Raw genomic sequence first — 20,847 nt, forward strand, 5'->3', positions numbered from 1 at the left:
GTCCATGGAATACTCCAGGCAAGAAGACTGGAGTGAGTAGCCTTTCCCAACTCAGGTATCCAACCCAGGTCTCCCACACTGTAGGCAGTTTTTTACTATCTGAGCCACCATTCTTTATTTACTCTTTTAGGCATGGTTTCATTTCCTCCACTTTTTAAACAATGAGATTCATCTCTCCTGTGTGTAGGTCTGATTTGTCCATTTTCACTATTTCACAGTTTCATTGTTTATGCAGACTGTAACTGATCTAACCATTCTAGTGCTGGTGAAAAATGGGTTAGTTCTAACATTTGGCTACTGTGAATAATGCTGCAGAGAATGTTTGGGGACAGTTTCCTGAGTGCACATGTGCATGCATTTCTTGGGTTTATCTCTGGGAGTGGAATTGCTGATTTTTCATCTTTAATACAGAAGGAAGTTGAGCCAGTTCCATTCTCCCTGAGAATGTAAGAGTTCTTGTTGTTTCATGTTCTCCAGGACCCCCGGCATTAACACTCATTTTCATTCTAGCTGTTCTGGTAATGAGGGGATTTTCTGGATTTAATTTATATTTTCCTGATGAAGGCTAAACGCCTGCTCATGGGTTTCTTGGCCATTTGGAATATCCTCTTTTGTGAACGACCTGTTTAAATCACTTGTCATTTTTCTCTTTGGTTGTTGATCTTTTTCTTGTTGATGTAGTGCCTGTGTGTTAACATATTCTGTGTGTATAAAGGAGGAAGAAATAAAGCAGGGAAGTGGGAAAGAAGATGAGGGAGGGGAAAGGACCTCCCAGAGAAGGTATCTTGAATAAAGGGCTCAAATCTAGGGTCCATGTATACTCAGAATGAATGCACATTCCCACGGGAGCAAATAGCATGAGCTGGCACCATGTTCCCATGAAAACAAAATCCCATGCTAATGCCAAAAGCCAAGAATATTGTTTTTGGTTATTGAAGTCGACTGAGTCAGTAGGGTCCATGTATGTGCTAGTAGCATCTATGAGGCTGGTTAAGAGCTATATTTGATTTTTATTTGGAGCGGGAAAGGGAACTCTCTGGTGGGTGTTCCTTCAGGAAACAGCTGACCTCACACCCAGCCAACCTGACTAATTTTTGCCGATGGAAAGTTCAGCAGGGAAGGGATTACAGCTGTTCTCCAATGGGCTGAGTTCATCTGTGGCCAGCAAAGAAGAACAAAGGCTCTCAGGGCACAGGGCTTTGGGAGGAGGGAGGAGTCTGAGTCATAAACTCGAGCTTGAGCAAGGTGTGTGAACACGTTGAAGCTGAGATGGCTTATCTTGGTCATCGCCAGCCTTCTGCAAAGATCTCAAAGCGTGGCAGGTTGGGCATCGTCGTAATCCGATGCTGAGAAATCCCTTTTCCCAGTAGCCAGGTGGCTGGGAGTGGAAAGCTGAGCTTCAGGGTTTCAGGTGGTCTGGTGAGGCATTGGTCAGGCCGCTTGGAGAGGAGCCTCCTCCACTCTGACCAGGAGGCACGAGTAACTCTTGGTACCTACGCCAAGAGCCATGTGTCATCCTGTGACTCACCTGCTGTGCTTCAGTGGGAAGTCTGGGAGAGTGTGAGCTGGTTGAGCGCCAGCAAGATTCTGTTCATCATGTATTTCTTTTGACTAGGAACCAACACTGCAAATAGGTTAGTATAAAATACCCACCCAATGGTTAATTATCTCAACCTGGACCTGGAACTTGCCTCTGGCAGGGGACCTTGGTTCTGCGAAAGGACACTTTGAATCCTAAAGGAAATCAGTCCTGAATATTCATTGGAAGGACTGACGCTGAAGCTTGAAACGCCAGTACTTTGGCCACCTGATCCGAAGAACTGACTCGTTTGAAAAGACCCTGATGCTGGGAAAAATTGAAGGCAGGAGGAGAAGGGGACCACAGAGGATGAGATGGTTGGATGGCATCACTGACTCTTTGGACACGAGTTTGAGTAAATTGTGGGAGCTGCTGATGGACAGGGAGGCCTGGCGTGGTGCAGCCCATGGGGTCGCAAAGAGTTGGACATGATTGAGTGACTGAACTGAACTGATGAATTTTCTTCATGTGGGTTATGCATATTCTTTGACTGTTGCCCAGTTGAACTTGCTCACCTTAGATACCTTGTTCAGTCATCTTTCTCAGATGGAGTGATGATTATCTTCCAATAACTTCATGTCAGACTCTGAAGTATGTGGCTTGCCACTCCATTTGGTCTTGGGAGGGAGGCAAGGTGCCCTGTGAGTAAGCACAGGCTTTGGGAATCAGACTCAGCTCTGTGACTTTGTGAGGTGCTGAGAATAAGTGACTTCTGGAGGTGATGAGGACAGTAGAAACAAACGCAGTGCACGTGAGGCTGCCCAGGTCAATGATGAATGTCAAGGTTATAGGCCAAGTGTAGCATTGAGGTCGGGAAGAGCCAGGCTCCCAGCCTCTGTGAGACCAAGTTAGAATTTCAGACCTGCCTCCTCCTGTTGAACAGCTTTGGGCAATTCACGTAACCCCTGTGTGCCTCAGTCTCTCTATTGGTTAAATGGGTCTAGCACTTTGTTGCACTGTCATGAGGACCAGATACAAACATTGATGAGCAGACCCCAGTCCTATGATTTTGACGGAGGTCTTCATAAATTTTCTCAGTGCTCTCAGCCTCCTGTAGCGTCACAAGTAAAATACTATGTGGGTTGGCCAAAGGTTCGTCCATCTTTTCTGTAAGGTGTTGCAGAAAAACCCGAAGGAACTGTTGGCCAACCCACATTATAACCTGTCTTACAGATGGGGGACTGAGGCTTTACAAAAATTAGAAAATAAGCCTGTAACTAGAAAAGGAATTCCTGGCCAGTCTAGGTCTGCTTTGTGGGAAAAATGCATAAAACATGCTCTGTGAAAATTAAAAAGTATATTAATAAAGCAGTAGAAAAAAAGAATAATATAAAGTTTCAATAATAAAAAACAACCGATATTCAATTAAATGGAAATGTGAGACAGTAAACACTAGGAATATAAGACATTTTCCATGGCTATATTTTCTTTCACCCTAGAACTGAACCAAACCCAATAAAAGACTGTTTATCACTCTCAGAAAAAAGTGTGCCATTTAGTATTTTCATTTGATAATTTGAATTTGAGTTGTTTTCTCCTCTTACTGTTCTGGGCTCAGATCCCACCCTTTCTGGCTTCATGTTCCGCTGTGAAATTTGGGACTGGGATGGGTTGGTGGAAGTGGAGCCATGGTGAGAGACGTTCCCTACAGGTGTAACGTCTGGCAGCCGTGGAAGCTCCTGATGTGCAAAGGTGTGCCTCGTTTTATCTTCGTGATTACAAGAGGTTTTGTTTTACAGATTGGACAATCCCGTTTTACCTCTTACAGTCAGAGAAAAATGCTGCTGGTGTATGGTCGAGGTCATGGTGATGTGACAGGGAGAATGGGCACACATTAAAGCTTAGTTAACGTGCTTAAAGTTTTGATGACTTTTTAACAGCAGTATTGTGAAAAGCTACACGTACCTGAACCAGTAGTTTGAAAGTGATGAATTCTCTTTTTGAATCTTAAAAAAAAAAAATTGTGGTAGAAAAATGTAACATAAAACTTGTCATTTTAACCATTTTTGTGTTTATAATTCAGTAACAATAATTACATTGACAAGATTGTGCAATGACCATCACTGTCTATGCCCCAAACTTTTTCCTCACCTCCAAGAAACACTGTAACCATTAAGCAGTAAATCCTCATTTCCCCTGCTCTTCAGCACCTGGTAATCTCGGATCTCCTCTTTATATCCATGAATTTGCCTAGTCTAAGTATTTCATGTGAGTGGGCTTTGACCTTGTCACTGTAGCATGACATTTTCAAGGTTCATCCATATGTAGCAAGCATCATCCTCCATTCCTTTGAATGGCTCCACTGTGTTTATCAGACGGCATCCTGTTTATCCATTCACTTGCTGATGGACACCTCGGATGTTTTCACTTTTTGCCTATTGTGAATAATATTGCATTGAGCATTCATGTGCAAGTTAGGAATGATGCCATTTTGTATCATCTGTGGAGATATATTTTAATTTCTTGGGCCTCTCGGAGTAGGACTTTTCAAATTGGGGGATCCTCGTCTTTGACCAGGGTGCCCTCTTGACCCTTGGCATGTATGAGTGTCCCATGCCGTTACCAGGCTTCCCCCTTTTTCTTGCCAAGCTTACCACTGTAATTTGTTTGGGAGGACGCTGGCTGCTGGTGAATCAGCCTGCCTTCAGCCATCCTGGCTTAATTGCATCCTTCCATCCGAAGTTTCTGAGCCTCTTGTTTGCTAGTCTGGAGTTGAGCCAAGAAGTTTCTTGTGCATCCAGTTATTATGGTTTGCTATTAGTTGTAGACGGGATCAATGTATATCATTTTATTTATATGTGCCTTTTGTACTGTGTTGAGGTTCAGAATTATTTATGTATATGCTGTCTTGGGGCTTCCCTCGTAGCTCAGTTGGTAAAGAATCCACCTGCAATACAGGAGACCCCGGTTCAATTCCTGGGTCAGGAAGATCCCTTCGAGAAGGGATAGGCTACCCACTCCAGCATTCTTGGGCTTCCCTGGTGGCTCAAGCAGTAAAGAATCTGCCTGCAATTCAGAGACCTGGGTTTGATCCCTGGGTTGGGAAGATCTCCTGGAGAAGGGAACGGCTACCCACTCCAGTATTCTTTCCTGGAGACTTCCATGGACAGAGGCACCTGGCAGGAGTCCATGGGGTCACAAAGAGTGGGACACAGCTGAGCGACTTTCACTTTTATGCTGCCTTTAATGTTTATTTTAGGGAATTATTTTAAGGAGGTAATACCTGAATTGGTGGAAGGAACAGCAGGTTTCAATCAATCTGGCTTCTAGGCTGAGTCTGCTGTCATTTTATTCTGTGAGCCTGAGCAGGTCACGTAACCATTCTGACCTACAAGATCGCCATCCTTGTTTCGGCGCTTATATACACTGGTCTATGACTCTTCATGAGTCTATTGCCTTACCTCGGGCCATTTACTATTCTGATATATAAGCTTGTTGCATTTCCTGATTGAAAGTAATCTTTGCATGTTGGATCTGTGTCTAGGGAAAATGGCGCCGTGTGGTCTTGCTGCTGCTGCTGCTAAGTCGCTTCAGTTGTGTCCGACTCTGTGTGACCCCATAGACGGCAGCCCACCAGGCTCCCCCGTCCCTGGGATTCTCCAGCAAGAACACTGGAGTGGGTCGCCATTTCCTTCTCCAATGCATGAAAGTGAAAAGTGAAAGTGAAGTCGCTCAGTCGTGTCCGACCCTCAGCGACCCCATGGACTGTAGCCCACCAGACTCCTCCATCCATGGGATTTTCCAGGCAGGAGTACTGGAGTGGGGTGCCATTGCCTTCTCCAGCTGTGTGGTCTTAGAGACCATAAAATCCAATGCTTGTGTGCTTGGAAGGGAAAGCGAACCGAGTAGATTCCCATTAGCAAGTTCCTGGTATTACAGGTCCCCTGATTTGAATTGATGATGTTCCTTTCACTAGCAGAGAACTCTGGCAGATGTCAGGTGTTAGAAATGCATCTGTGGGTGTGGTCCTTTTTACTTCGCCGTTATACCCACGTGCTGGGTGTGTCCTTCCTACCCAGCTTCACCTGGACATGTTCTGGGTAATGCAGAAAATGTGAAATGACATTTACCATTCTCCTGTAATATGAAATGAAGTTAAAAGCTCCTCTTCCCCATGGAAAACAAAACCTAATACCACTTTATTGGCTGTCCTTGGTGAGCACCCAAGGCTGCTGTGACTCACTGCAGTGACCCTCGTGAGGGGACGTGCTGCTTCCTCATAGTAGGGGCTCGACAGGAAGGGCTCAAGAGGGGTCTCTGTGGACCTGGGCTCTTGGAAGGGGCCCCACTCTCCCATTCAGCTTGTGACTAGTCTCAATTGTGTTGTTTTTTAGTCACTGAGGCGTATCTGATTCTTCTGTAACCCCCTGGACTGTAGCCCGCCAGGCTCCTCTGTCTGTGGGATTTCTCAGGCAAGAATACTGGAGTGGGTTGCCATTCTCTTCTCCAGGGGATCTTCCCTGCCCAGAGATCGAACCTGTGTCTCCTTCATGGGCAGGTGGATTCTTTACCACTGAGCATGAGGGAAGCTCATGTCTCAACTGCACTATCTATATCCATGACCAAAATAACAATATCAACAGAAAAACATTCTAAACACTAAAACAGCTTGAGAAGCAGGCTTGGCTTATTTCCTGATTGACATATCTTTGCCTATGTTGCACCCTTTACCGTTTAGGGAAAATATTAGGCATGTGCTCCTACAAAGCCTGTTAGCCCATCCCACCCATTGTCAAAGGCATCTATGTCAACTTCCCATTTTACTGAAGAAACTGGAGGGTTTACTTTAAGTCACTTACCTGGTTGTTAGTGGAGCCTGGACTTGAAGTAGGTCTTCTTACTGCCTGTTTTTGCACCTCCTGTGAGCAAAGGAGGCCTCCCCAGTGAGAACACTCCCTGCCCCAGCTTCTGCAGGAGGCTATCGTGCTGAATGGTAAGGTTATCTTGGCTGCATGTTCTTTGGAAAGATAGCAGGACTGAAATTACAGCTTGACTTCTTATCTTGGTACATTCGTTACTCAGCAGTGATGTGACTATTTGTGCCAATAATAATTGTTATTGTTTATCGCTGTTGAGCAGAGAGATGCCTAAAAGATCCCACACCAGTGAGAACCCAGATGCTCTCACCCCCACGAACCACATGCATCTCTTGTGCAAGGCGCTTGGAGACCTTGGAACCAATTGCCTCACAGTGTGTGTGGGGGCGGGACAGCACTGGGCTCCGTGTGGGTGGAGCTAATAGGGGCTGAGAGCTCATGGACTCGTCCTCTGTCCTCCTTGTTCCCTCTTTCCGCTGGCTACCCCTCCTCCCCTCTCCCCTTCACCCTTCCAGTTACAAGTCCGGGTTTAGTTACGTCAATCACCACTGGAGTCCTGAAACTCTTAGTCTTGGCATGTGACATAAAAGTGGTTCTGTAAAGAAATGTAATTTGGGGCAATGAAAGCCAATGGGAATTTTAAAGTCATGGAAACATATAATTGGAAGCTAGAGCTGGGAAGTCAGAGAAAATTAATTTGAACACCATCATTTATATGGTTGAGGAAATTGAAGCCTTTGGATTTCAAGGAACTTGCCGCACAGTCACTGCAGTGTATCCTGGAGGTGGCCTTTAAAGGCTATTAGAGTTTGCATGCCTTTTTCGGCAGATGGTGTATTTTTCAGGAATATTTCCACTAATTGATTTTGCATTCAGTTTTCAGATAGCAAAAATGATGTCAAGAGTTTTTCTGGGGAAGGAAATGGCAACCCATTCGAGTATTCTTGCCTGGGAAATCCCATGGACAGAGGAGCCTGGTGGGTCCATGGGGTTGCAAAAGAGTCAGACATGATTTAGCAACTAAACAACAACAACAATATAAGCACTTCAAGAAAGAGTAAAAGGAAAGAAAGAGCCTCACAGTTTGGTTGGTGCAAAGTGTAAAGTCATAAAACATTCTTTTATCAAATCAAGTTTAATGAGGGCTTTGCACATCATGGGCTTCCCTGGTGGCTCAGATGGTAAAGAATCCATCTGCCATGCAGGAGACCCGGGTTCCATCCCTGGGTTGGGAAGATCCCCTGGAGGAGGCCATGGTAACCCACTCCAGTATTCTTGCCTGGAGAATCCCATGGACAGAGGAGCCTGGTGGGCTACAGTCCATGGGGTCACACAGAGTCAACTGAGCGACTGACACTTTTCACTTTCACTTGCACATCAAGACAAGACAAGACATTGAAAGGGTGGGCTTTGGTTTCTTCTCAGAGAGAAGGAAGGCCTCGCTCGTCCAGGGCTGAATCAAGGGTTTTCAAACATGTCAGTGTCCCTGAACGCATCCTCAGATCACCAAGCGGGCTGGGTGAGATGGATCCACATTTAGACTTTCAATCAGTTTCAAACATTAAAAAATTGATTTTGGCAATCAGATGTCAGTCAACTGTGAAATGTATTTGTGAATAAGCTTCTGAATTTCCCTAGTGACATCATAGGATTAACTGGATCTGTGTTTAGATCTGTACCTGTGCTGGGGAATCATTTTATTTGGATTCAGAATATTTGACGGTGTTAATTAACACCCCAGTTGGGCTTCACCTCACTTAAGGAGCACTTTCTCCCCAGCTTTGTTGCTGACTCAGGGTAATGCAGGTGACGGCAGGTTGGTGTGAGCACTTGGTACCTTAGCCCTCCTTCCTAGCTCCAGATTTAGACCGGGGAGAGTGGCAGAGCGCTCACTGCAGGCACTAATATCAACTTTGCAGATCTTTTCAGCTCAGCCGATTACAATGATTTGGGGTTAAGCTGCTTTGATTCCTGAGCAAGTTGGTTTTGAAGACCCTTGAATAGCTCATCCAGAAGAATCTTGTTTAAGAAGAGCATTTGTGTCGTTGAGAACACAATTTCAAAGGAATTTTAAAAGCCAGGTATTATAGGTCTAATAAGCAAAATAGCAAGATAAAGACCTAGTAAAATCTTTGGGGAAAATTAAGAAAAAAATTTTTTCTGAGTGTAAATTCCTGAGTGTAAATTCAGCTGACAAAGAAGAGAGACGTTTAACCCTTTGTGGCTTTCTTCCCCACATATCAAATATTGTTTCCAACATGTATTAACTGATTAATTAATTATAATTATGTTAGTTTAGCTAGCTCCTGTATAGATATCCACAAGCAGTATAAATACCATATAAGGGTGTCATGGCTTGTAGATTTTTTTCAAACTGGTTTTTAGGTAAATCTTTCTTTTTTCCCCACTTGTGGTAGATTACTCTTGTAACTGGTTTCATTTAATATCGTCTCCAGGTTTATCCTGACCCCAGATGACTGGTAAAAACAAAAGTCAGTTAGGTGCCCTCTACTGGTTGTATTTCTCTGTTACAGAAGTGTTGCCTGTTGATGCCTGAGTTCATTGCTTGTGTAGGGCTCAGAACTGTGCTTACTTGTTCTTTTCCTAAATTCATATGAATCTTGAAAAGCAAAATGAGTGGCTTTAGAGACTGCAGGCTCAGGAGTTGGTACCTTAAGGAGGGCTCAAGTGTCTTTTGTCATCAGCTCGTCACGTGGCTTGTGGGGGACCCACAGCCTGGTACTCTTCTTCTGTTGTGGGAGTAAGCACTGTGGTGCAAAGAGACACCTCTCTGGGAGGCCAGTGGCCGCCGCTTGGGAACCGCTCAGGCTCTGATCTTGGTCCGGGTCGCCCTGGTCACCCATGTCAGGTCTTTGGCAATCTGTCAGCCGCTGAATGCAATCAGCAGATTCTTCATGTGCTGTCAGATCATTCAGACTCTTGAACCCCCTGGTGCCCCGTGGATTTCTGCCGGAAGCAACTATAGGGGACTCTCTTTTCTGACCTGAGAGGTGGGTAGTAAAGTGGGGACTCCTTCAGTTTAATCCCACGTCCATTTATTGAGAACCTGCCATCTGCTAGGTTTTAAGGGGGATTCAAAATGAGCACACCCACTGCCCCCTCGAACCCACCCCTCACTCCTCTGAACAACAACAACGAATCTCTTTCTTATTCAAGAAAGGAGAAAAAAACATACGGCATCCTAGTTAAAAGAAGTGTTCAATACTTCTTAGGTAATGATGAGACCAGAAAAACCTGTAGGAAAGAGGTAGACTTTGTGATGCTTACATTCTTTTTGCTGTAAGTGATTTGTAACTTGCTTTTCGGTAAGCTGTAATGAGATTAAACATCCTTCCTGTTCTCAGTGGAGTGTCTCCAGCTAGTGACTGTCTATACAGAGATGACTGATGTGACCGGGATAAGCCCGACCCTGTGTATCTTTCACAACTCTTTCACTTTGCACCCGATGCCTCCTTGCCCAGCCATGCAATGATTCTCAAGCTGATATCCTGGCTTTCTGTCATCTTCCTCTCAACCCTCTCTTGATTATCTTCATCCAAATTCAACAGAAGTTGGTTTTGTGAGTTGCATGAACCCCAAATCGGTAAACTTTTTTCCTGATCTGACCCCAGTGCCCAGTTTCTTCTGAGCTCACACGACAGCCATCAGTCATCAAATGCTACACAATGGGAAGGAAGGAGAAATGCTGTTGTGTATTGTCATAAGCCCCAGGAGAGTCTCTTTATAATATTGGTGATCATAGATGGAATGTCCATTAAGTGACAGTGGATAGCAAGACCTCTGTCAGGGTCTTGCTGACAATAGCAAGCACTATTGTTTTCTTGGGCTGCATAACCCTTTGTTGAAGGGGGCTTTCCTGTGCATTTTAGGGTGCTTAGCAGCATCCTTGACTGACACCTATTAGATGCTAATTGCACCCCCAAGTTGTGTCTCCAATACTGCTAAATATCCCCTTAAGGGAAGTCACCTTTTGGTAAGGACCATTATCCAAATCCGGGACCAAAACCACTATCCACATCCAGGACCACTGCTTTCCTTTCTCATTCTGCTCCTTCAGAAGTCTTCATGAGCATTCTCTTGGTTGTTTGCGTCATTTATCAGACGGTCTTTAAATGCATACTTATGCTAGCTTCCATGGGGTCGCTGAGGGTCGGACACGACTGAGCAGCTTCACTTTTACTTTTCACTTTCATACATTGGAGAGGGAAATGGCAACCCACTCCAGTGTTTTTGCCTGGAAAATCCCAGGGACAGGGGAGCCTGGTGGGCTGCCATCTATGGGGTCGCACAGAGCAGCAGCTTCTCAGCAAGGTACTGGGAATATATAAATCAACTAGGCATCTACTTCTTACTCATTTTTGAATCAGTTTTGACCGGATTGTGGTTTTTACCATTTTGATTTTTAACATGATTATCTTGAAAATTCCCTTTTCTGAGTAACTGCTCCCAGCCTGTATCTCTGACAGGCACTTGAGCAATTACGACCTCTTTAATGATGAATGTTGTGTTTCTATTTCTGTGGCCTGTTTGTTTGAAAAAAGTCCCTTGCAGCAGTGGGTCAGTATCCTTGGCTTTTAACACAGCTCTTAACCTTGTAAAATGATAATGTGCTATTAATCTATCAATTTCATCCATGAATGCTTCAACTCTTTCAGACAGGGCCTCTTGCTTGTCATTCCAGATATCCTATTTTCTTATACTGTGATTTCTTTCCTTCTCTTTAACTGGCCACCTGAGGCTTCATTTCATGTGTGGTCCTTTTAAAGTTTTATTTAAGTGAACTTTTGTTTGGGAACCAAGAGCAAGCCCAGCTGAAAGATACCACTGGACTGCTTTCACGTGAGCTTTGTTGGCTTTATGTCCTTTAGAATTTTTAGAAACTGTGATATAGAAATTGCTCATGGGAAATCAAATTAACAGCAGTTATATTTCAAAGAGGAGGGGCAGGGGGGTGCATTTCAGGGAGGAGTTCCCAACAAGATTGGGAATTTTAAGTTGTCTGGTTCATTATATTATTTTCAAATATATTTTTGTATACCTGAAATATTTTGTAATAGGCTTTAAAGGAAAAATAAGCAGCTGAAAGTGTTTTTTTTTTTTTTTTTCTGTCCTCGACTCTTTTAAACTAGATATTCATAAAATTAGGTCTCCACTTGCTGAACTACCCATATTCCTGCCGGGAAAGAGCGGGTACTGCGCAGTTATTTAAGATTTATAGCCTCTTAAATCCGATAAGAAGCACTGCTTTCTTGCCACGTGCTTTCGAAAAATAGACTTTCTGCAGGGCGACCAGGTTCGTCTGTAAAATGGGTAAAACCTGTTAGGAATTAATTTCCCCAAAGGATGCGAGGAGCTGGGCGCTGGGGAGTCCACGGCGTTGCGCACACCAAAGGGGAGACGAATTGGAGGAGGCGGAGAGGAGGGAGGCGACGGTGTGCGGGGAGGAGCCACAAACCCTCTTCTACACACCCAAATGACCAGATTCATCACAGCACGAAACTTCACAAGGTAACGCCCACTCCCACCGCCTGGAGCCCGGGGAAGGCTGGCTGCTTCCTCATTTCTGTTACTGGAAGTTCTGAGAGATGGGAAGCAAGACGCGAGCGGCATGTGCGCCTCGCTGAGCGACGGTGAGCTTGAATTTCAAACCCGGTTCTTTTCATTGGCAAATTTCTTTGTGTTGGGAGGTGTGGGCCAGCACTGGGCGGCGAGAGGCCGGATGGGAACCCGGGCTCCGCAGCTGCCGCGCGGGGACCTGTGCGCCCGGGATCGGCGGGGCGCGTCTCCGCGCTGCGCTGGGGCTGCCCGGGAACACCACCAAGTGGGTTCTGGTTCGTGGCGAAAGGGGTTCGGGGTTTTGAAAGCGATTCATCCCCCACCCCCTTCCGCGCTCGCCCCGTCTGTAACCGAGGATCTCACTGAATCTGGGTTCTGGAAGGAGATGGTGGGATCCTGTTATCCACCAAAGATGCGCCGTGTCTCAGGCTGCCCTGCCGCGCGTTCAGTGTCCACGTCTTTGAAAATGAACCCCGTGAAAGTCTCGGGATTTTAAGTGACAAAAACTTCCGAAGGAATATTCCGAAGCTGTGGTGCTAACAGGCTCCTGGGTGGGAATTCTGGAGTGAAGCCTGGGAAGTCTACGTTTCTCATTAATTCTGTCTGAGTGAGTGAGTACAGTTCCAGGGTTTCTGGCTATTGAGGTGTTGTTTATTTATGTGGAACTTTTTTCCTTGAAAAATGTTAGTGTTCTGTGGCAGCTGACTTGTCTTTAGATTGATTGCCCAAGTCGATTTCGGGTGGGGTGGGGAGAGGAAGTTTGGGTGGAGGGTGGCATGAGGTTGGGTTGATTGCAAGAGACGCTTCACTTGTCTCAGCAGAGGATAAACTTGGACAAATGCGGGCATTCTTTAGGTTTTATTTTGAGCCCCTCAAGGAGCTTTATTTTGACCTGTGTAGTGTTTCCTTACTGCAGGGTTGGTTAGGTGGAGGCCTGGGGGTTAACTGTTATCTGTGTCATCTATTTCATATCTGATCAACAGGTTAGTGCAGAGCAGTGGGAACTGTGTGTGTGTGTGTGTGTGTGTGTGTGTGTGTATGTGTTGTAAGCTGATCTTTTGTAAGAATTTTTAGAGAATTGTCCTGCTCTCTGAGCCAGAAGCGAAGGCGAATGAATGTGTGGATCTTATTATATTTGTAGAAAACCAAGTTTTATTTTGTAAGGGCTTCTCCAGGTTCTGGGGTGGGTGTGACTTGGGGGGATGTTAGCGGCCGATTCTGTTGTTCTCCTAATGCCAGAAAGGACCAGCCTGACTTCCCCAGCCCACCTTCCATCTGAACTTCGGGGCTTGGGGGACGGGATGCTGTGCCCACAGTTTTAGTCTTCGTTTACTTTCACCCTTTAGCTTTCTCGAAGTTTATGATACAGAACTAGAATGAAATTACTTTTAAACCAATCTAGACACATGCTGGGCTTCCTAGGTGGCTCAGTGGTAAAGAATCCTCCTGCTAATGCAGGAGACCTGGGGGTTCGATCCCTGGGTCGAGAAGATTCCCCTGGAGGAGGAAATGGCAACCCACTCCAGTATTCTTGCCTGGAGAATCCCACGTACAGAGGAGCCTGGCTACAGAGGGTACGTCCATGGAGTTGCAAAGAGTCAGTCATGACTTAGCTACTGGGCATGATCACGCACATGTGCCAGGGAAAAACAACTGGAGGCATGGTCTGGGCTGCTGGAGCCCTGCTTTCTTGCTTGTTGTGGGCTCAAGAAAGAACATGCAGGTGGGAATGAACTTGATGCTGATTCCTCCTACCCTGCCAAGGAGCCTTTAGTAACTTACTCAACAGGAAAGACAACCAGACTCGATCTCGTGATAATGCTGCTAAAACTGACTAATAGACCCTTGTTTGTGGAGTTTTATGGAACAGTAATCCTCAGCTAGGGAAGGGGGAATATATTATTCAGAAAGGTTTCTAGACACTCTCACATGGGACTGTCTGGGGACATCATCGTGAAGCTATTTGAAACGTGTATTAATTACGCTGTATGACCTTGCAGGTGTCACAACTTCTGTATCATTGTTTTCTTGTGGTCGCTATACCTCGCCCATACCTGGATGGGCTCTGGATATTTGAATTTTATCTTATTTATTTGTTTATATTGTTTGGCTGCCCCTCAGGACGTGTGGGATCTCAGTTCTCTGACCAGGGATTGAACCTGCCCCTCTTTCATTGGCATTGTGGAGTCTTAACCCTTGGACTGCCAAGGAAGTTCTTGGATTTTATTTTTTTTATTATTGCAAGTTCAGTTTATTCTGTAGAAGTAAGGCTATTAAGATGATCTTGTTTTTAGTAACAAGTTTTGTTTTCTTTTTAATAGGGATTTTCCCATTTCATCTTAAACTTATTTATATAAAGTTACAGATAATATCCTTTCATAATAATTTTCAAGAGTACAGCATCTGTAGAAGTGTTTCCTTTTTCATTTCTGGAATTGGTTATTTGTGCCTTTTTTCTTTTTTGATCAACCTTGCTAATGTATTATCAGTTTTATTCATTTTTGAAAGACCTAACTTTGGTTTTGTTTATATTTTAAATGAAGCATAAACAAATACAACTTATTGTAAGTTTACATGCATTTAAAAAATTGTGCCCTATGGAACTCTGTCAAAAAAGATTTCAAGAGCCTTTAAAACTAAATAACTGAGTCTCCTAGTTGTATGGAGGAAGATACTGTATATTTATGTGTCTTTGACGTAATGTTTTCCAGTTTTAGTAAAACATAGCTTGTGTTCCTGAGTATCATACCTGTTGGAGCAAATTGTTGTAGGGTGGGTTTTGCATATTCACTGGGACACACCCTGTGAAATTGTTTTGGAAACATCTTACTAGAATTCACCCAAGACTTACTGATAATTTAATGTGAATTGAAGGTGATTTCAACCCACTTAACAAGTTTACTTTGTACTGAGCCAGAGCAAATTTGTTGTAATGACTGAGGGAAAATGTTTCAGTTTGGTTCATATTTAATGCATGAGCCTTGGCATTTTAAAGTTTCCTCAGAAAATCTTTCTGAGTATGTGGTGGTCGTGTAAGAACAATAACTTTGGAGTCAGAAAGAGCTGGGTTTGAATTCCTGCTCTCAGTTGTAGCTGTGTGGCCCTGGGGAAATTACCTAACGTCTCTGAGCCTGTGGGTCCCCTACTGTGAGAGAGAGGTCTGAAAACTACTTTGGGGGCCTTCGTGAGATTCCTCTGAGTTTTCACGTAAGGGACCCGTCTCGCGGTTTGGCACACACACAGTGGATCGTCAGTTGTAGTCTGAGGAGTGTTTTCCTCTGCTACTGTTGTGCAAGGTCACAGTTCTGCGGGTGCCTTCCTTCCAGAAATGTGAACGGGTATTGCAATAGCATGAAACAAAACCACTTCTATCATTCTTTTTTTTTAATTCCGGGCAAGTGGAATTATCAGGGTCCCTTTCCATATTTTCATCTTATCCCAGTGAATTGATAGTAAACTGACTGTACATTTCCCCCTCCACTTTTTTTTTTTAATTAAATTTTTTTTTTTAAATTGTGGAAAAAGTGACATAATCTACTACATACTATTTCAATATGGTGGGAGATGGTTGGCTGATGAACACTACCTTGATTTTGTATTTCCACCACATTTTCTGATATCTATACTATAAGGTGGCTCTAGTGGTAAGGAACCCTCCTGCCAATACAGGAGACATAAGAGACTCTGGTTCTGTCCCTGGGTCAGGAAGATTCCCTGGACAAGGACATGGCAACTGACTCCAGTATTGTTCCCTGGAGAATCCCATGGATAAAGGAACCTGGCAGGCTGTAATCCCTTAAGGGTCGCAAAGAATCAGACACGACTGAAGCAACTTCGCGCACACACGTACCGTTCAGCGGCACTAAGTGCACACACACTGTTGTGCAACTCTCACCGTCGTCACCTTCCTGGGATTACTGTATGTTTTCCTTCAGCTCATTTCACCTCCTTGAGAGTCTAACTGCTCTCTTCTAATTCCCTCCCTTTCTTTCTTGCTTTTTTGGGGCTGTCTTTAGAGTATACATCAGGGCTTCCCTGGTAGCTCAGATGGTGAAGAATCTGCCTGCAGTACAGGAGACCTGGGTTTGATCCTTGGGTCGAAAAGATCCTCTGGAGGAGGAAACGGGAACCCATTCCAGTATTTTTGCCTGGAGAATCCCATGGACAGAGGAACCTGGCGGGCTACAGTCCATGGGGTCACAAAGAGTCCGACACGACTAGGCGACTAACACACACAGGGTACAAATGTGGAGAAGGAAATGGCAACGCACTCCAGTATTCTTGCCTGGAGAATCCCATGAATAGAGGAGGCTGGCGGGCTACAGTCTATGGAGTTGCAAAGAGTCAGACGCGACTAACACACACAGGGTACGAATGAAATGGGTACAAAGCTCAGAACTTGAGATGTAAGTCAGTGGGGTTGCTCCTTTGAAGGCAAAGTTTGTTAACTTTCGTTACTACAGAATTTAGCTGGGAGATGCTTGGGGTTGATTGCCACATTGATTTCGTATTTCCACCGCAGTTTCTGAGCATCCTCTTCCCGGGCTTGGAGTTCGTCCATGCTTTGCGGGGAGATATGGATCGTTGAATGCTACTGCTGACTTCTTAACCAAGGAGAGAAATGAAGAGCAAAGGGCAGAGGAGGTTGGCCAGGTAATATTCCTGCACAAAGGACTGTAGCATTATTGAAGTCTCCAAACTCAAGCTGTTTGTTCTCCCTGGGGTTTCTCCTCTGAATAGATCCTGGGAGAATCTGTGGCATAATTACTTAAGATTTATTTAGGCATCCAGTGTTGCAATGGGCTGAGCTGGGCAGGGGGAAGGATTGTGAGCTGGAGAAAGGCTTTATGGTGTGATGCCAACATCATTTGCTATTCCGCCCAAGGAGCGAGTCTTGGTTTACATTTTGCGGAGTGAATTGGCCTTCGCCGTGGGGCTATTTTCCAAGTCAGCAGATTGATTAACCAGCTGCCCTTGACCTGGCCTGTCTGCTATGACCCCGAGGGCTGAGTAACAGCACAGGAGCTGCTGTTTGTTTTAGTTGGTGTTTTTACGAGAACAGAGAACAAGAGGGCCCATAGTCTTCCTAAGTATTTTGCAGCACTGCTTCCCTAGTTTATTTTGATTCCTTACTTGAAAACAAAGTATTAGCATACCATTCATTGGTGAAACTTGAGGGTGAGAGGTCATCACTTTTGGAAAGCTGTCTTTTTTAATTGTTCTGGATGGATTTGTAAGCTCTTGAGCTAGGTCATAGTACCTCATGCAGTACTTTGGACTCATATGCTCCAGTGTTTGACAATTCAGGCTTTCATAAATTATGAGATTTTGGCGGGCAAGAATAACCATGGCCAAAGTGCTTTGTATGAAGCCATAGTGGTATAAGCGCCTGGTAAGTGAAGGTGGTGCTAATGGTAAAGAATCTGCCTGCCAGTGCAGGAGACGTATGAAATGAAGGTTTGACCCCTGGGTTGGGAAGATCTGGAGGAGGGCATGGCAACCCACTCCGGTATTCTTGTCTGGAGAATTCCATGGACAGAGGAGCCTGGTGGGCTACAGTCCATAGTGTTGCACAGAGTTGGACACAACTGAAGCGACTTAGCATACACGCAAATGCTTCTTTGATTATTCAAATACAAATTCCTTGTTAGACTATGAATACTAAATACTGATTTATTGAGTATCTATAACATGGTGGTGGTGGTGGTTTAGTCGCTCAGTTGTGTCCGACTCTTGTGGCCCCATGGACTGCAGCCCGCCAGGCTCCTCTGCCAATGGGATTCTTCAGGTGAGGACACTGGAGTGGGTTGCCATTTCCTTCTCCAAGGGATCTTCCCAACCCAGGAATTGAACTCCGGTCTCCTGCATCGCAGGAAGATTCTTTACCGACCGAGCTATGAGGGAAGCCCATCTACAACATATGAGGTACTTTTCCTAAGTTATCACAATGAGGTTTCCGAGGAAGATCTTGTAACCTCTAGAGGAATATGAAAGGTGAGCATAAAACCCATTGCTTTCCTCTGTCTGTTCTTGTGGGTAGAACCACAGTGGGCTGAGCCCCACCCCTCTAGACCCGAAGCCAGGAGCAGGGGGGCTGGTCCCTTGGGGTATGATGGCTCTGGGTCCTAGCCTCTCACCTAGGACATGAGCTGTGGATGGCACGTTTGGAGATCTTGAGAAGCCTCTCCTGTTTGGGATGGGGTAAGTGGAGTGTTTTCAGAACACTGGGACATGAGTAGGCAAGCCTTTAAAGTCCTTCTTGTCTTAGGATCTGTCGAAATCCACCTATTCAGGATGATAGAAGTTTCATTATCTGTTTTGATGAGAAGAGGGCTTCTGATTCTACCTGCTCAGAAACTGAGACTTTGAAACAGATTTTCTGGGAACTTCCTGATGCTTGAAAGTGAAAGGGTTAATCGCTCAGTCATGTCCTACTCTTTGGCGACTCAAGGACCCCTGGACTGCAGCTCGTCAGGGTCCTCTGTCCACAGGATTCTTCAGGCAAGAATCCTGGAGTGGTTTGCCATTCCCTTCTCCAAGGGATCTTCCTGACCTAGGGATTGAACCTGGGTCTCCTGCATTGCAGGCAGATTCTTTACTGTCTGGGCCACTTAGGGGCCCTTTCTTCTTGGATCATCCACATGGACAGGCCAGTCTTTGGGGCTTGATGATGAGGTGGTGGGGGCGCACCCCAAGTCAGGACCACTGTGAGCCGGCTGGGTCTGCCCTTTGGGAGCCTCCATACATGCACTGATTCCTTCCACCTTGAGTCGTGAGGAAGAAGGTTCCCATTGATTTTCAGATTACATAATTTTAGAGACTTTCGGGGATAACCTTCCTACCTTTGTTTTCCTGACTTTTTCTTTGCCTGCCCTCGTGACACCAGAAAAGGGGAAGAAAGAATCGATTTGGAGAGCAGCTGGGAAAGCTTGGTAGCAGATGGGGTTTTTCTGGGGCTGTTGTGCATGAGATCAGGTTCCTTGGAACAGGGAGGTTGACTCTTCGCCTGAACTGGGAAGTAGGTTTGGTTGCAGTGGGGTACTTCATGTGGCCTTCACTGCTGTGCCCAGATGGGGTCCCATCATTGCTTGAGAGGCAAGGGGCTTCCTGCTGGAAGGATCCAGGTGGGAAAAGTGTCTGGTTTACAGGCACTTGGAGAAAAGAAATCTGTGGAACAGACACCTTTCCTGCCTCCCATGTGTGGCCTGAGACTCTTCTAGGAAGTCCAGCAAAAGGGGACTCGTGGCTCTAAAGTTCCTCTGCCACGTGGGGACAGTGTCGTCTGCCCTGAGCAACATCTCCCACTTAACGTCACTGGGCGAGGATGGTTTAGACCAAAGGGGGCTTTCTAACTATACACGTACAGTTATTCTTTCCACGCTTGCCTTCCTCCAGGGACTTCCTGGCAGTCCCATGCTTCCATGGGAAGACTCCATGCTTCCATGGCAGGGGCTTGGGTTCGATCCTGGGTTGGAGAACTAAGATCCCACATGCCACATGGCATGGCCAACAACAACAAACAAACATAAGAAACAACAAGCAAACACGCTTGCTTTCCTCCCATCAATGTAGCCACTCAAGCCTTGTTAGTAAGTGACATAATGCTCTACTGTTTAACAGTGATCAGATTTGGGTCCTATGCCAGTTGATCTAGGATCTGAACAAATAAGGGATCTCCAACTTGATGGAGAGGCTGAATCACTGATGCTTCCTGAGGCATGAGCCCTGCAATTAAAAAAAAATTTTTTTTTTTTTACTGTAATAAGAACACAGCACGCAACCTACCCTCTGATCAGATTTTTAAGTGTTCAGTACAGTATTAGCAGTAGGTGCGGTATTTTACAGTGAGTCTCTAGAACTTGCTCACCTGGCATACCTGAGATTTAATACCCGTTGATTTGCACCTCCTCATCCTCCTTCCCTCCAGCCCCTGGCATCCCCCATTCTAGCCTTTGCTTTCATGATGAGTTTCACTATTTTAGATAACCAATGGCACCCCACTCCAGTACTCTTGCCTGGAAAATCCCATGGATAGAGGAGCCTAGTAGGCTGCAGTCCGTGAGGTCGCTAAGAGTTGGACATGACTGAGCGACTTCACTTTGACTTTTCACTTTCATGCATTGGAGAAGGAAATGGCAACCCACTCCAGTGTTCTTGCCTGGAGAATCCCAGGGACGGGGATGCCTGGTGGGCTGCCATCTATGGGGTCGCACAGAGTTGGACATGACTGAAGTGACTTAGCAGCATGTAAGTGGAAGCATGCAACATTTGTCTTTCTGGGACTGGCTTATTTCAAACAGCACAGTGTTCTTAGGGTTCATCCATGCTGTGGCATATGCAGGATTTCCTTCTTTTTTAAGGCTGAGTAATATTCGTGTGTGTACTGCCTTTTCCCCGCCTTCCTCCATTGTTGAACCTTTGGGTGGTGTCCCCATCTTGGCTACTGTGAGTAATGCTGCAGTGAACATGGGCTGGCTCATGTCTCTTTGGGATCCTGCTTTCATTTATTTTGGGTAAATACCCACATGTGGGATTGCTGGATCCTCTGGTTGTTCTGTTTCTTTCTTTTGCAATGGCTGCGCACTTTTGCCTCCTGATCCCTGCAGTTTACTGCCCACCAGCATCTCGGGCTCTCCTCTGCAGGTCTTGCTCTGACCTGTTCTTCCTGTCCTACCTGTTCTGGCCACACCTGGATCCAGACTGGAAGCCTTAGCACAGGGCAGCCTACAGACCTCTTGCTCTCCTTTGAATCCCATTGCATTGTCATAGTTGGGTTGCTGGCTTTTTATTAAGGGGTAAATAATATAAACAACAATGATGAAAACAACATTTAACCCTCTGAGGCACATGTCGCCTGTGCTCTGTCCCGCCTGT

General features: G+C 45.4%; 1 protein-coding gene across 3 annotated transcripts in view; it reads left to right on the plus strand.

Annotated features, from left to right (window-relative positions):
• The window catches only part of TIAM1 (T-cell lymphoma invasion and metastasis 1), a 469,570-nt gene that overhangs the window by 216,128 nt on the left and 232,595 nt on the right, over positions 1-20,847 (plus strand). The window contains exons 1-2 of one of the 3 annotated variants that reach the window (XM_010862312.1): positions 12,004-12,047; positions 16,496-16,626. The exons of 1 other annotated variant lie outside the window; for it this stretch is intronic. The gene's annotated coding sequence lies outside the window, so the exon portion shown is untranslated. Of the gene's footprint in view, positions 1-11,964; positions 12,048-16,495; positions 16,627-20,847 lie in introns of those variants that run through there. One more of the 3 variants, XM_010862311.1, reaches the window with a different exon arrangement.

The sequence above is a fragment of the Bison bison genome, unplaced genomic scaffold (genome assembly GCF_000754665.1).
Source record: "Bison bison bison isolate TAMUID 2011002044 unplaced genomic scaffold, Bison_UMD1.0 scf7180017864481, whole genome shotgun sequence".
Lineage (NCBI taxonomy): Eukaryota > Metazoa > Chordata > Mammalia > Artiodactyla > Bovidae > Bison > Bison bison.